We start from the raw sequence: 15,960 nt of genomic DNA, 5'->3' as shown, positions 1-15,960 counted from the left end.
AAAATAAATGCTATTAGGAAAATCATAAGATAAAATACATTTACAATACTGTACTGTTTTTATTGAAAACAAATCCCCATTTAAGTGGATTCACACAGATCAAACCTGTGTTGTTCAATGGTCAACTCTACGTTACATGTTTATATGTATATAATTTGTATAGAGTTTTGACTATGCAACTGTAGGAGCTGTTTAAGTGGTCTCTATAGGGCTCTTCATATCTTTTTTTTTTTTTTTTTTTTTTTTTTTTTAGGGCTCTTCATATCTGAAGCCAGAGCTTGAAGTCCTCAAGGTAGGCAATCAGGAAGGGAAATGGAAGTAAGGTGGGGGAGAGCAAGAATAAGTTAGAAAGCATAAATATGAGCTGCGTTCTGTGAGGTTGGACCCAAACCTGTATTCTATTTCCCTTAAGCCTTGGTGATGTCAGGATGTTTCATCACAGATTTAAAAACATAGTCTTGGCCCAGAAGTCAGAGAAGTTGAAGGACTATCCAGGGGAAGGTGGAGAAGTTGTTCACCCCTGGATGGTAGTTTTTGGCATAAACATTGTGTTCAGGGAAGACAAATGCATATCTAAAGTAAATGTCTATTCTATGAAGGTAAAAGTGCTACCTCTTCCAGCATGGAGTTGATTACTTTCCATCAACTTGCCCTGATGTAGTTGGCTTATCATCCTGAGTAATGGTGGCGTATTGAGAGCTTTGTGTTGGTCTCTACTATGGACAAATTGGACACTCAACATTGACTGTAGCCAGATTGGCTTTGGTGAGTCACAGTACATGTTGTTGAGCCCAGGCATAACCTCTGCTACAGCCACCATGGCCTCTTTGTTGATGAGGGAAAGGAAGCTGGGAAAGGAGGCTAAATGACACAGAAAGGGTCATCCTATTTTCTTGATTACTAAAAACTTCTTCTGCTTGGATCACCCTTTAGTGAATATTCACATGGGAGACTAATATTTCATACTTTTTGCCTTATCAGGGAGGTATATACACCTGATTTTTTCCAAGATCTCCTTGCCATCAATTTTCTAATTGTAATTCTTCCATGTCCCTGATCATCCAACCAAACCATTATTCATAGCTCATGCATTAGTGCAGATCTATACTTTTAGCTATATTTCCTTCCAGGCAGAATGAACAATTAGATGTACTGCTCATAGTTCTGCCGTTTCCATTCACCACTGTTCTTCAGTGGCATTCCAGAATAAGGCTGAAGGGTTGCAACTGTCCATTTTTGGGTAGTGCCTATACATTGTGCAGTAAGCCTGAGTTTTTTCTTCCTCAATTAAGTGGCTGAATGGAGCATGCCATGAGGCCATAGGTATGGGTTGAGATGGAGAGCAGCAATCTCAGAAGCAATTTTTCTTGTCTCCAAAATGCAAAGAGCATTACTAGATGTTGTATTTCTTTCTTAGTGGTAGATGAGACAGATGCAGCAACTTACTCTTTACTTTGGTAAGAATTTCTTGACATGCTTCACACTACTGGATCCCTAGAAATCTCACTGAGGTGTCATGACCTTGACTTTCTGTGAGATTTATTTCACACCTTCTGGCACACAAATGTTATAACATTAACATAATACTTCTTGCTTGGGAGGCCAATCGTCATAATATCATCAGTATAATGGTACATGACAAAGAAAGGAAAAGTAATTAAGGTCCCTTATAACTAGATTATAACATAGAACAGGAGAGTTGATACACTCCTGAGCTAGAATAATTAAGTTGCATTCCTGACTTTGTCATGTGAAAACAATCTTGCTGTTTTTACTAATAGGTTTAAAGGAAGAAAGCATTCATGAGATTAGTAGTTGCATATCAGGGGGCACCTAGGTGCATTTGGTTAGGTATCAGCCTCGGGTTTCAGCTCAGGTTGTGATCTCAGGGTCATGAGATCCAGCTCTACATGGGGCTCTGTGTTGGGCTCTGCACTCAGCACAGAGTCTGCTTGAGACTTTCTCTCCCTCTTCTTCTCTCCACTGGTTCCCTCTCAAATAAATAAATCTTTAAACAAAATAGCTGCATATCACGTACCAGGTATGTGTTTATTTGCTCCCACAATGAAACCACATCTGGAATAGCAGCTGCATTTGGGCCAATAGGTGATTAAGCTTATGATTATTCACTCTCATTTCCTTTTCTTTTTTAAAATATTTTATTTATTTGTTTATGATAGATATAGAAACAGAGAGAGAGGGGTAGAGACACAGGCGGAAGGAGAAGCAGGCTCCATGTCGGGAGCCTGACGCGGGACTCGATCCTGGGACTCCAGAATCACGCCCTGTGCCAAAGGCAGGCGCTAAACCGCTGAGCCACTCAGGGATCCCCCCACTGTCATTTTCCAAGATGGATCTCTCTTCTGCACAGACCAAATAGGACAATTGGATGTGGATGAGTAGAAATGACCATCTTTGCATCTTTCAAGTCCTTGATGGCACTAATCTTTGAAATCCCTCCAGGAATGCAGTATTGCTCCTGACTTACTACTTCTGTTGGAAAAGGTAGTTTTAGTGGCTTTAACTTATTTTTGTTTTGTTTTTTAAACCACCATTACAGATCTTGTCCTACAGGTTAGGGAACCAGTGGGTGGATTCTACTGATTGCTGAGTATGCCTATTCACTTTTTAAAATATTTTATTTACTTATTCATGAGAGACACACCGAGAGAGGCAGAGACATAGGCAGAGGGAGAAGCAGGCTCCCTGTGGGGAGCCTGATGTGGGACTTGATCCCAGGACTCCAGGATCATGACCTGAGCCAAAGGCAGACATCCAACCACTGAGCCACCTGGGTGCCCCTGAGTATGCCTGTTCCAACTAAGCATTCTGGGTCTGGGGAAATACCCATAGAAGGGAGAAAGATCTGAACTAAAAATTCATTGGTCATCTAATCTCCATAGGCCCCTACTCTGAATGGTAGGCCTCAGTGGTATCTGGAATGTCTAGGAATTAGTGTCAGGTTATAGCCAGTGTCTAGTTACTCCCTAAAGGTTTTCATTCTCCAATGTAGTCACACTTGTAAATGGGTGCAGTTCCCTTTGGAGAAAGCTAGGAGAAAAATAAGCAGTATACATTTTTGGTAGTGTAGCAGGGTTCTTCCTTGAGGGGATCTGGGGGGATCTTCATTGAAAGAACCCTGGTTCTGTGAACTGGCTCAAGTCTATGAATTAAACTGAAGGGCTGTAGCTTTTGGTTTGGTGATTTGAGTAATACTTCAATTCACTAGACCTAGAGCTTTTTTGCTTATACAGATTAAGTAAGATTTTAGCAGGCTGCTTCTTAATTTCAGTTCTAGGTACACTATGATCAGCTACCTAATTCCAATTCCAAACATCTTTGTAAACCAGATTATACTGATTACTGCTTTGGCTTTACTGGCTATCAGGGCAACCATTCTCATCTTGTCTTTGGAAATTAAGTGCTGTCCTTTGGCACCTGCCAACCTGAAGATTCATTATTCTCTTTGCATTTAGGTGTCTTAAGTTTGGTGATAGTGGTTCCCAGTATAATTTCCAACCTACAGGGAAAGGTCAATACTGGACTTTTTAAGGATGCTGAGGCACATTTATTCCTCACAGCCATAGGGAAGGGTACTTTCTCTGGACTCTCATGAGGTAGGTAAGCACGTCTTTCATGATAAATCCATTCTAATATTCCAATATCTCTAAGCCATTGGATATCTTCTCTATAGCAGGTGTCAGAAAACCTACGGGTCAAATACAGCCTATACTGCCTATTTTGTAAGTTAAGTTTTATTAGAGGACAGTCATATGTATGTATTTACATATGTTTTATATCTGATTTCATGCCACAATGGCAGCTGAATAGCTGTGGCAGAGACAATATGGCCTGCAAAATTATATATATATATATATACAAAATTTTGTGTATACACACACACACACACACACACACACACACACACACACACTATTTGGCCCTATAGGGAAAAGATTTGCTGACTCCTGCTCCACAGTCTATAAAGGAAGTTCTCCCATTTCAACTTCATTTAGTGTAGACTACTTTTGGGTTTATACTTCAGTCAACCAACCAAGCAAACGTGGAGCCATTCCTGGACTGTGAAATCTGGGATCTTTAGTTAGTGGGCCCATATCAATAAATTCATCCTGATGTTTCAATGTTAAATGCCTTCCATTTTAATCTCATACCCTTAAGATCCATTCCCATAAACCTAGGTTCCTGTCAATATAAATTGGAAAAATCATGCAATTATTTTGGAGTGTAGTTTTGTACCATGGGTAATATGGCCTTCTGGAACTTGGCTCTGGTTGTAGGTCTAAAATCAAGGAGAGGTTGTAGGGATAGGCCCTAAGGAGGATCAGTAGTATCTGAAACACCACATCTCAAGGAACACTATTACCCGTTGTTCAGGCAAGGAGAAACTAAATTTCTTAGAGAGAAGTGGAAAGGAAAAAATAAGAGAAACAGGCAGAAACAATTTGGCAGAGCTCAGGGGTTCAGGGCCCCCATCTTCACTGGAATATGCCCATATGTCCCCACGTCAATTTTCAGCATCCCATCCCTTTCTGATTTTCCAACTTTAACAAAAGAGACCCATCAAGGTTGGGAATTCACTGCAATTCGGTCATCCGCGAGATTAGATTTTGCATTTGCTTTTCAGAAACCTCAGTTCTGCAACTGTATCAGATGATGGTTTCTTTCAGAAGATTCATAAAAGCTTTCACATCTCTCATTCAGACTTTGAGCTGGGAACTTAAAGCCATGGGCCCCATTGTTTCCCCCTCAAGTTCTTTTGCATAGTTAGAAGCAACTATCCACTCCTATTATACCATGTTTTCATTAAAATGTTCTAAGGCAGCAATTCCACAGTCTTTCAATCTACAGGCATTTCATTATGTGTTTATAGAGGCTGATTTGAATAACGGTTTGCCACTGCCTGTCAGGCATTACCAGTTTCCTCTTTGCAAGAAGAAACAAGGTCATTCCAGTTCTTATATGTAATTAGATTACAGAACAAATTACAGACAATCCAGAAATAATTCAGAGAACTCATGATTCTGTTCCTCTGGAACCACTTTAGGTCCAAATTCTGTATCAAGGTTCAGGCAGAGGAGAACTACTAGGATCTATCTATCTATCTATCTATCTATCTATCTATCTATCTATCTATCATCTATTGATCTATCATCTATCATCCTCCAACTATATGTCATCAGTCCCTTTATATATCTCTATATCTTTATGCCTATATATAGTTTTATAGTTACAGAGATTTGAACTTAAATTACTCTGGGTGCTATATAAGCAGTCTCTGTAAGGCTTTTATCTTTGAGTCTGATGCTGGAGTTTGAAGTCTACATGGCAGACAGTCTGAAAGGGAAGGTGGATATGAAATAGGGGAGACCAAAAACGAGTAGGGACCCACAAGATGAGCTAGAGTTTGTGATAATGGACCAAAACCCATGTGTGATTGTTGTTTATGATCTGATCCTTCGTCATGAGCTGAGCACATGTATTTAGTTTAAGGGTCACAGAAGCTGAGGAAGGATTCAGGAGAGGGTGGTTTAGTTGCAAGCTTCGTCACTGCCTCACAATGTGAGTCAGCAGATAAATGACAAAAGATGTGAGTTACAAAATGGCTGTTGTTTTGTTGTTATTGTTCTTTTTGTTTTATGAAAAATAATTTATTTCTCATAGTTCTTAAGGCTGGGAAGCTCAAGATCATGATTCCAATAGATTTGGTGTCTGGAAACCCCACTTACTATCTGATCTTTTTTGCTATAACCTCACATGGTAGAAGGGGCCAGGGAGATTCTTAGGTACTAATCTCATTCAAGAAAATTCTACCCTCATGGCTTTATCATCTCCTAGATGTCCCACTTCTTAATATCATCATCTTGGGGGATAGGATTTCAACATGTAAATTTTGGGGATATAAAAATTCAGACCATAGCACTAATACTTATAGAAGACTTCTACATCTTTCAGGCTGTTGGGTACTGAGCTAAATTCTTTAGCTACATAATCTAATGTGATCCTTGAAAAACAAGAAAATAGATGTTATTATGTAAGTGGTTGTTCTTTTATTTCAGTATGCCAAATTTTTTATAAGAATTTTTCTTGTGGCCCATCCCAAATGAAAACATACAAAAAAGAGAATTCTGAAAAATATAGTTCAACTTAGTCATGTTGACACATTACAAAGCCACCATATAATTTTGGCCTTTCTTTTCTGTCTAGCTTCTCCCTTCCTTCATCCCTCCCTCCCTCTTCCTTCCTTCCTTCCTTCCTTCCTTCCTTCCTTCCTTCCTTCCTTCCTTCCTCTCCTTCCTTCCTTCCTTCCTTCCTTCCTTCCTTCCTTCCTTCCTTCCTTCCTTCCTCTCCTTCCTTCCTTCCTTCCTTCCTTCCTCTCCTTCCTTCTTTCCTTCCTTCCTTCCTTCCTTCCTTCCTTCCTTCCTTCCTTCCTTCCTTCCTTCCTTCTTCTTTCCTCTCCTTCCTTCCTTCCTCTCCTTTCATTCATTCATTCACTCATTGCTGGATGGCTTGCCTTAACTATAATTCTTTTTATCCTACAATTTAATTTCTACTTCACTAATTTACTGAAATTTTCTCAGGAAATATTAGACTAGGGGTTTAATTTTGCCAAATCCTTTTCTCTATTGGCATTGTACCATATTGAACATTGTTGATTAAAATTTACTTCCGATAGATTTCTTTATTTTTTTTTAAGATTTTATTTATTTATTCATGAGAGACACACAGAGAGAGAGGCAGAGACACAGGCAGAGGGAGAAGCAGGCTCCTTGCAGGGTGCCTGAGGTGGGACTCCATCCTAGACCAGGATCACACCCCGAGCCGGAGGTAGATGCTCAACTGCTGAGCCACCCAGGCATCCTCCAATAGCTTTCTTGAAGTGATTTTGTTTTTATGTTTTTCTTAAATTTCTGGTCACACTCTTTTTGACTCCTTATTTTCTTCTCATGTTCTAATTTTGACTAATTTCTTAAAATAATTCTAGGCCCAAAATTCCTTTTTAAAATTTGAGGAGCAGTCATCAATTCTTGAAGTTTTGATTATTTTCTCTTTATTGAGAGGTCCCAAATCTATAATTTTAGGTTAGTCCATTATTTGAATTTCTAATTATTTCCTGTATATCACCAATGGATAATTTGTCATGATCTCAGATCTATTTGTAATAACTCTCTCATTAGAATGCAAGCTCCATGTTGAAAGTTTTTGTTGGTGGCTAAATTCCTATAGTAGGTATTCAAATAAATACTAGTTGAATCATTGAATAAAGGAATGAGTGTGCAAACCCAACAAGTACAGAACCTAACATATTATTTCTCTTAGTAGCTAGCTAATAGCAACTTTCTAAGTCTTTCTTAATGACAACCAACAATTTCCCAGAAAATACACACTTAAAAACTTGTGATCATTTTTGACACTCAAGACGGAACTATCAATAGGTGGAAAAAAAAAACATATCTTAGTAGATATCTTTTGTCTATGTTAGATAAAAATACTAATATACTCCATCAAGTTTTGAGTGACTTGCCTTCCATACACTGTAGAGAGAATTAAATAACAGCATTTTGTGGAAGACAATGTGGTGTGGTAGTTCAGATAACTAAACCATTTGTAGACATTCTTATTTTGAAACTTGGATCTGACATTTACCAGTTTGTTGATCTTGGAAAAATTTCTCAACTTTTATATATCAATTTTCTTGTCTGTGAAACTGAGGTGATAATAACAATACCTACCTCACAGGTTTGTTGTGAAATTAACTATGTTAATTGTTTTAAAGCAGTGAGAACAATAACTGATGCAGAGTATTATGAAAATGTTTGCTTGTATTATTTTGTAATTTTAGGAGATTGAATATCCTAGAAATCAATTACAGTATTACTTTAATGTATTCACAGTAACGTAGGCTTCATTTTATTTTTTATTTTTTTAACATTGGCTTTAGATCTTTTTGATGAAGTAAAATCTTTCCACTGATATTTCTCTCAGTATTTTTGAGTAATTATGTAAAATATAATATTACTTAATTCAGCATATTTTACTATTTTTCTGAAGGCTTTCCTGGCTCAAAGGTTTTTAATTACTCATTAAAACTGGACCTACCTATTCTTAAAAAAATGTTTTTTATGCAAGAATGTTTGTAGATGTGTATATATGTGCATATGCATATACATATGTGCTCATATATCTGTATGTGTCAGGGAAAGGTTACTGTTTATGACTTCCAATTATACTCACGGCTGAAGATAAATGTAAAATGAAATTCTGTTTGGCTTATCTCATCATTTACTATCAGCTATCATGTATTTATTATCATGTATATGGATAAAAGGTTTAAATCTTTGCAGGCCTAACACAGTTGAAGAGATACTCATTAGCTTTATGTATTTAAAAAGATTTCTTTAAAATTTATTTGAGAGACAGTGAGAGTGAGGGAGATCATAGAGGGAGAGGGAAAGCAGACTCTCCGCCAAGCACAGAGCCCGATGTGGGGCTAAATTCCAGGATGCTGGGGTCATGACCTGAGCTGAAGGCAGATGCTTAACTGACTGAGCCACCCAGGTGCTCCTACTCATTAGCCTTAAAGAAGGGGAAAAACTCCTTTGCATTTTGTGAGTTTTATATATGCTCGTACTATAGAAACAGCTTATGTTTAGGAACTACATTGCATTTGAACTTTGTGTCTCTAAATGTCAAATGAATGAGATTCAGAATTTGGTTAAACAAGGCAATACAAATCATTTTTGAAGATATTCATTGTGGTTTAAGAATTTTATGACACATGTCAACACATCTCATTCAACATCAGCTTATGGTATTTATGCCATTGTTATGTAAATTATGTGGTTGCTGTAAGATGCTGGACATATTGGTTCTTCCTAATTGGTGGTCATTGAGGTCAGAAATGTTCCATTAATTCAAGAAAGCACATACATATGAACTTTTGCCTTGATTTATTTTTTTTTTTTTTTTTTAGTTTTTCAAACGCAACATGCATAACAGGAATTAGTTATTCCAGGATGTGCATTTGAAGAAGATTACTGCCTTGGATGGTAGAAGTCCTATGGTATTTGGCTGAGAAATAGTTGTGTAATCCCTCAGAAATGTTGTGTGTCTTGGAATATTTTGGAAAAGAGTTGCTGCACCTTGAAATGTAGATTTCCTTGTATGAACCATAAATTCAGTTTGTCTGAAAGCTCAATTTAAATAAACAATGAAAAAAAGGGTTAGCAGTGGGCCAACTATGTTTTGTTACTGTTCTGTGTTTTCAAAAGTCTTGTGATGAGCAGTGCTGTGGTGAGAAAGTTTCTCTGGCATATAATATGTTTGACAGATATTTGAATATGAAATTATAGCTTATTTATCACCCCTCAAATAATTTAAAAAGAGTTTTTTATTTGGGGTGCCCAGGTGGTTTAGTTGGTTAAGTGTCCAACTCTTAACTTTGGCTCAAGTCATGATCTTGGGGTTACGAGACTGAGCCCTGCATCAAGCTCTGTTCTAGGCATGGAGCCTGCTTGAGATTTTCTCTCTCTTTCCCTCTGTCCTTCCTCTCACCTAACCCCCAAAATAATTTTTCATTAATTAGGAAGTTATATTCAACACAATGCACAACCGAGTCACTGTGTGTGCTCTATAAATGCTAACCCTCTTTTGTTGTTATTGTATGTTATTCCTTATGAGTGTAGTCTTCAAACATGACAGCATGTTGTCCAACAAGACCATAGTTGTTATTCTACACATTTCATGTTTAATTCTGCTCCCTAAGACTTAACTATTCCCTTTTGTCTCCATTCTCCTTCAAATCAAATAGCTCTTAATTCTATTCTGTCCACATAGCCTTTCCGAAGTTCAGATATTTATTTCCTACATTCTCTCATATCATCACTACCACCATCATTTCTAGTTCAGTAAATGTATTGCTTTTAATCAGATGTGAATTTTTCTCCATGATTCTTAATCTTGAAATTTCTGTCATCCTTTGACTACATTTCCAATTCATTTCCCATTTGTTTCCCATTTTTCTCCTCTTCCTTTATAATTTTATTTCCTACTAAATGTACCTTTTCTGACATTTATCTATAGCAGGTATATAATAAACATCCTAATTAATTTATTACTTTCTGTTTACTTTCTGTCTTCCTTTGTTTCAACAAGTCACTATTGAACAGATCAGGAAATGAAAATGCTCTTTATTGATTTCTTGGTATACATGTTTTGTCTAAAAGTGAGAAGAAAACCTGTTTTCCTTCAACTATTTTTATTTTTTCTTAAGCTAGCAAAAACTTTCTTGAAGAAAAACCACTTTGGTAATCTATATACATAGGCAATAGTAGTCCCATTCTCTACCACAGGCATATTGTGAGCTCCTAGTCGACAATGATCAAGTCTAATTCATCTAGGAGTTTCATTCCAGTACCTACTGCAAAGTCTCATACGTTGTAGACATTTTGGAAGCTGGAGAAGTGAATAAAGTGGTTAAATTTTGCTAGTCTGGGGCATTATGATGGGGTGCTGAACTATTTCTGCTAAATAAATAATGCTGGGTTGACTCCACTATATTTCTCTTGATCTTTGGGTTTGTGTATCCTCAATGTAGCGTATATCTTTGTTGTAGTCAAATCAGTGAGAATTTCTGAAATTTTCACATGGTTCATAGCACTATGCAGTGAAGTAAAACTTTCGTTAACTTTGACTTGATGCCCTGGATGCTAGACCATAAAAAAAGGAGAAATATTTCTATGAACTAGACCAATTTGAACTGTCTTCGGCAAAATAAACATTAAAATTGGAAAATATTTGACCAATAGCTAAAGAATGAGAGTGAACATCCTAGCATGGATTTGATTTCCATTGAAGTGATTACTAATTTTAAACAATGAAGACCCTAGGACAGCTAGGAATAACTTTGAATTTAATTTAAAACCACCACATGACAGACTGTACTGCCAGCTATTACAGTGGAAATTTAATTTTTTTCCCCAGAAAGCTTTTATTTATATAGGATATCTTCCAATCATTGGAGATTATTTAGATAGGTTTTGTAGGAATATACATAGCTATTGTTCAATCAATGGAGTTCTTGGTTTCATTTTTCCTGTGAATTGTTGATGACAGCATACAGAAATGTTAGTGTTAGGTTTCTCTGATTCTGAAATTGCCCAGAATACAAACTTCTCTAATTTAGTGAATTGAGGGAAGAAGTGCATGTTTTCATTCCCAGTGGATTTCAAAGTGAATCCTAAACCAAATTCAGTTTGGATTTTTAAAGAAGATTTTATTTATTTATTTGTGAGAGAGAGAGAGAGAGAGAGAGTGACTGGAAGAGACACAGGCAAAGGGAGAAGCAGGCTCCCCATGGGGACCCCCATGCAGAACTTCATCCCAGGACCAAGGGATCACACCCTGAGCTGAAGGCAGGTGCTCAACTGCTGAGCCACCCAGGCATGCCCAATTTGGAATTTTTAAATGTCATTTCATACACTACATTTTAGCTTTAAGTAAAATGATTGCATGTAGCCGTGCAAAGATTTCCTAATAATTAAGTAGTACCTCATGAGAAGACTAATCCTCTGGTGCTATTTACTTATTAATGATAGTGTGTTGATGTTCAATAATAACTTGTCCAGTTTATAAAGTCTCCTATTTCACCCCATACTACCAATGTCAGTAGGGAGTGTTATTATTTATCTAATAGTGCTGGGAGGGGAAGGCCATAAAATGGTTTAATTATATAGTATCTTACCAGATTTAACTTACAACCAGTACCCTGGATTTGGATGGACACAATACCAGTTGCTTGAAAGTGTCCCTTCTCTCCTCATCACAACATAGAATACAGGGGGAAAGGTACTCTGAGGCTGTGCAAAGAGAAATTATTTTAAAATATGTTATAATTAATTTTAGCTATTAGGAATTAAATTATTAATTATAATTAATTTTAATTACAATTTAATGAATCCATGCAGTTAGCTGTGATGTACTTCTCATTTTGTGACACACTTATCAGGTAAGCTTCAGCTGGTATTTTTACTAAACATAATATTTATTACAAAAAATAATACACCTCCTGAGGGAATGACAACTATCAGCTCTTTGGAACCTCCTGTTGGGACCGCTTTATGAAGCTGGGCACCTTTCAGTATCCACAAGTTCTTGTTCTTTTTTTCCTGATCCAACCAGAGTAAAGACGTTCTCTTTCTATATCTGAACATCTCTAAGAAAATGTCATTATTAATATTCATGTGGGGCTATTGAAGGAGCAAGGGAAATGAAAGAAAAAAGATGAAAATGAACCATGGTTTTTTTTTTTTAATTTTTATTTATTTATGATAGTCACAGAGAGAGAGAGGCAGAGACACAGGCAGAGGGAGAAGCAGGCTCCATGCACCGGGAGCCTGATGTGGGATTCGATCCTGGGTCTCCAGGATCGCGCCCTGGGCCAAAGGCAAGCGCCAAACCACTGCGCCACCCAGGGATCCCCAAACCATGGTTTTGCAACCCAAATTCGCCTAAGTCTGAGGTAAAGAGCAGAGGAGAAGGAACCATAGTGGAGCAGCTGATTACAGGGTCTGCAGTGGATCTCTGTAGAGGCAGGAAATGATGAAGCCTGGCTGGATCCCAGCAGGAAGACAGGAATGGAGAAAGCTGAAGCTGGTGCTGATGCTGAAAAGAAGAGGGGAAAGCAAAGCAGCTGGAATGAAAGAAAGAAACAGAGCCCTCCCCAGCAATAGGGGACTGCAGGTGTATTTCATTTTAGCTTCAGTTCCTGAAGCACTATCATTCCCATAAGCTTATGAGCAGTTCAGAAGTTATTCATTCAGAAGAGAAGCCCAGGAGAATTTCATTCTCAAAAAAGAAGACTGAATCTATGAAGTAGAAACAAATAAAGATCAGCTACTTGTGTTTTAATAGGTGAGAAGAGTTTACAAGCTAGCTTTAGAAATCAATTGTTTTGAAAGAATTCCAGGATTTTCTGGATAAATATATTGATTCACTTCCTACTTGTGGCAATTATTAAAAAAATTGAGTTATATATACATATATATAACACTATATCCAATTTTGCTACATTCAAGTAAAACTAGATTTTATTACAACATAGCAAATGGTGATACTTTATTGTATTTACATATGAGAAAGCCTCTGGTAAAAAATGAAGCAGAACTAATTAGTCTCTGCTGTTAGATACTGGGATATCATGAAGAAGCAGGTAAGCGGCTCTGGGATCTGAGAATGTTCTGCTTCTCATTCTGGGTGCTTGACTATATGGACAGGTTCTGCTTTTGATAATTCATTCAGTGGTACACATGGCATATGCATTTTTCTGTGTATATTTTATATTTCAATAAAACATTTTTGAAACAAACAGCTCTAGGGAATCAATGACTTGGGAATCAGTGACTTGAAAAATGACTTTGAAATGCCTAATAAAATATGTATAGTAATAATGGGGGATCCAGAAGTTATCAAAATCTCTTGAAGATGTTTCTTTTTAGATTTAAACTGCACCTGGGGAATAACCTCATGCAAAAACTTTTTTTTTTTTTAAGAAATTAGTTATTCTCAAGTCAAACCAAAATTACCTTAATAATCCTGCATTGTTTTAATAAAGGTGCTCTTTTAACAGGCCCTTGAAAATCATCTAGCTATATAAACAGCTCAGCCAAACTGTGGAACTGGTTTATCACTTTCATGGACTAGTGTCTTTCAGTACTTAAAAAAATTTCAAAATGCTGCCTCAATAGGGAATATAAACTAATTATGAATCAGTAGGCATTGATATGCAAAACTTTTTATTTAGCCAATTGTTATCTATTCTCCTTAGTAATACAGAGTGTTGAAGGTTTATTTCTTCTTTCCAAATAAATTGATATAAGCAGGCAATGTAAAGGGGACTGCAGTGTTACATTAGGTGATGCATAAGTACGTGTGTATTAGGCGGCAGGGTGGAAATTTAGGAGAGGAAGGAAGGCTGTCATTCTGTTTCTTCCCCATGCAGTGGCTTTTTGTTTATACCATGCTATGATCCTGTACATGAAGAATGCAAACCTGTACAGATTTGCAGCTGATTGAGGTTGATGTGGAAAATAGCAATGGCAAGTCTCCCCTTTATTAGCAGATTTCAGTGATTGGGGAACTATGCATCAGAGTCCTGAAACATTGGTATAGATTCTCTTCTTCCTTAAAATAATCATGGATGGAAGGGAGGATGACAAGGGTCTGGATAGGTGACTGTCCTCCCTTATTAATTTCAGAAGGGACAATACTCAATTCTGTGCTAGGAGATAAAAGAGTTGAGATTCTCTTCTTCCTTAAAATAATCATGGATGGAAGGGAGGATGACAAGGGTCTGGATAGGTGACTGTCCTCCCTTATTAATTTCAGAAGGGACAATACTCAATTCTGTGCTAGGAGATAAAAGAGTTGATAACTTGGTATGTTTAATTAACTTGTAATTAAATCCTGAAAACAAGAAGAGCAAGACACTTTTTAAGGATAAATATTTCTAAATGTCATTTTGACAAGGCAAAAGTACTATTGTAAATCTACAATGTCTTTTGCATTTTACCAGTTCTCAATACTCACTTAAATTATCACCATTTCTTTCATAATAGACAATTCCAAAGTTTGCAGTCAAATTTTCCCTGGGCTTGGAATAAATTGGAGCCAGTATGCAGCCAACATCTTGAGTTATGTAAACTATATTGAATATGATTCCATTACTTTTTTAAACCCGTATCAGGTAATGGAAACAAATCTGCATCTAGGATTGCCTTCCAAAAATGAGATATAGAGTTAGTGATTTCAGTAATGCAGAAGAGAGTGGTGTAAAAATTTCCTTCTTCATTATTATGGGTCATTGTGGTGGTGGAGTTGTGTCTGTTTTAAATAATCTTGTTGACAGCAAAAAGTAGATTGCCTGGTTTTGGAGGAGGGAAAATACCACATGCAAGGTTTCAGATTTGATAATTACCTTACAAAAGTTAATAACTACCAGTGAATAAATAGCTCACTTCTGGAAAGAATAATGAATCTAAATAAAATGAACAAGCTGATCCTTACATCCAGATCCCCGGAGACAAAAACCAGCATGAAGCAGCACTGTCCAGATGTGTCCATTTTCAGCTGGCCCTAAGAAATATGTGTTCTTCCATAATTTCCATTGTTTTAATTAATTATTTAATTAATTGATTATTTTTAGAGAGAAAGAGAGAGACGGGCATGCTCATGAAATTGGGGTGGGGTGGAGGGACAGAGGAAGAGAGAGAGAGAGAATCTCAAGCAGGCTCGACATCCAGTGTGCAGCCTGACTCAGAGCTGGATCTCAGAACCCTGAAATCATGATTTGAGCCAAAATCAAGACTGACTGAGTCACCCAGGTGTCCCATAATTTCAATTGTCAATTTAATGGCAGATTTAGAAATGAATAGCAACCTGAGATGGAGAAAACTCAAAACATGATGCTTTATTATGAGAATTTCAGGCTGCAACCAACTTTTCCAAAAGTTGTAAGTCTTTCAGGCACACAATTATCAAACTTTTTGTTTTATGGTTAGGTCATCTAGCAAATAAAAATAAGTACCTGATTCTTAATGTTATGTTATATTCTGGCCATAGAGGGTAAAATGAAACTGACTATGAGCAAATGTTAATTTAATTTAATTTTGTTGTTTTTTGATAGCTTTTTAAAAAAATAAATTCAATTAATTAACATATAGCATGTTATTAGTTTTAGATGTAGAGTTCAGTGTCCATCAGTCTTGTATAATACCCAGTGCTCATTACATCCTATGCCCTCCTTAATGTCTCTCATCCAGTTACCCAAACCCTTCACCTATCTCCCCAACAGCAACCCTCAGTTTGTTTCCTATGGTTGAGAGTCTCTTATGGCTTGTTTCCTTTCTGATTTTGTCTTGTTTTATTTTTGTCTCCCTTCCCCAT

The sequence above is a fragment of the Vulpes lagopus genome, chromosome 6 (assembly GCF_018345385.1).
Source record: "Vulpes lagopus strain Blue_001 chromosome 6, ASM1834538v1, whole genome shotgun sequence".
Taxonomy (NCBI): domain Eukaryota; kingdom Metazoa; phylum Chordata; class Mammalia; order Carnivora; family Canidae; genus Vulpes; species Vulpes lagopus.
This window is presented reverse-complemented; position numbering follows the sequence as displayed.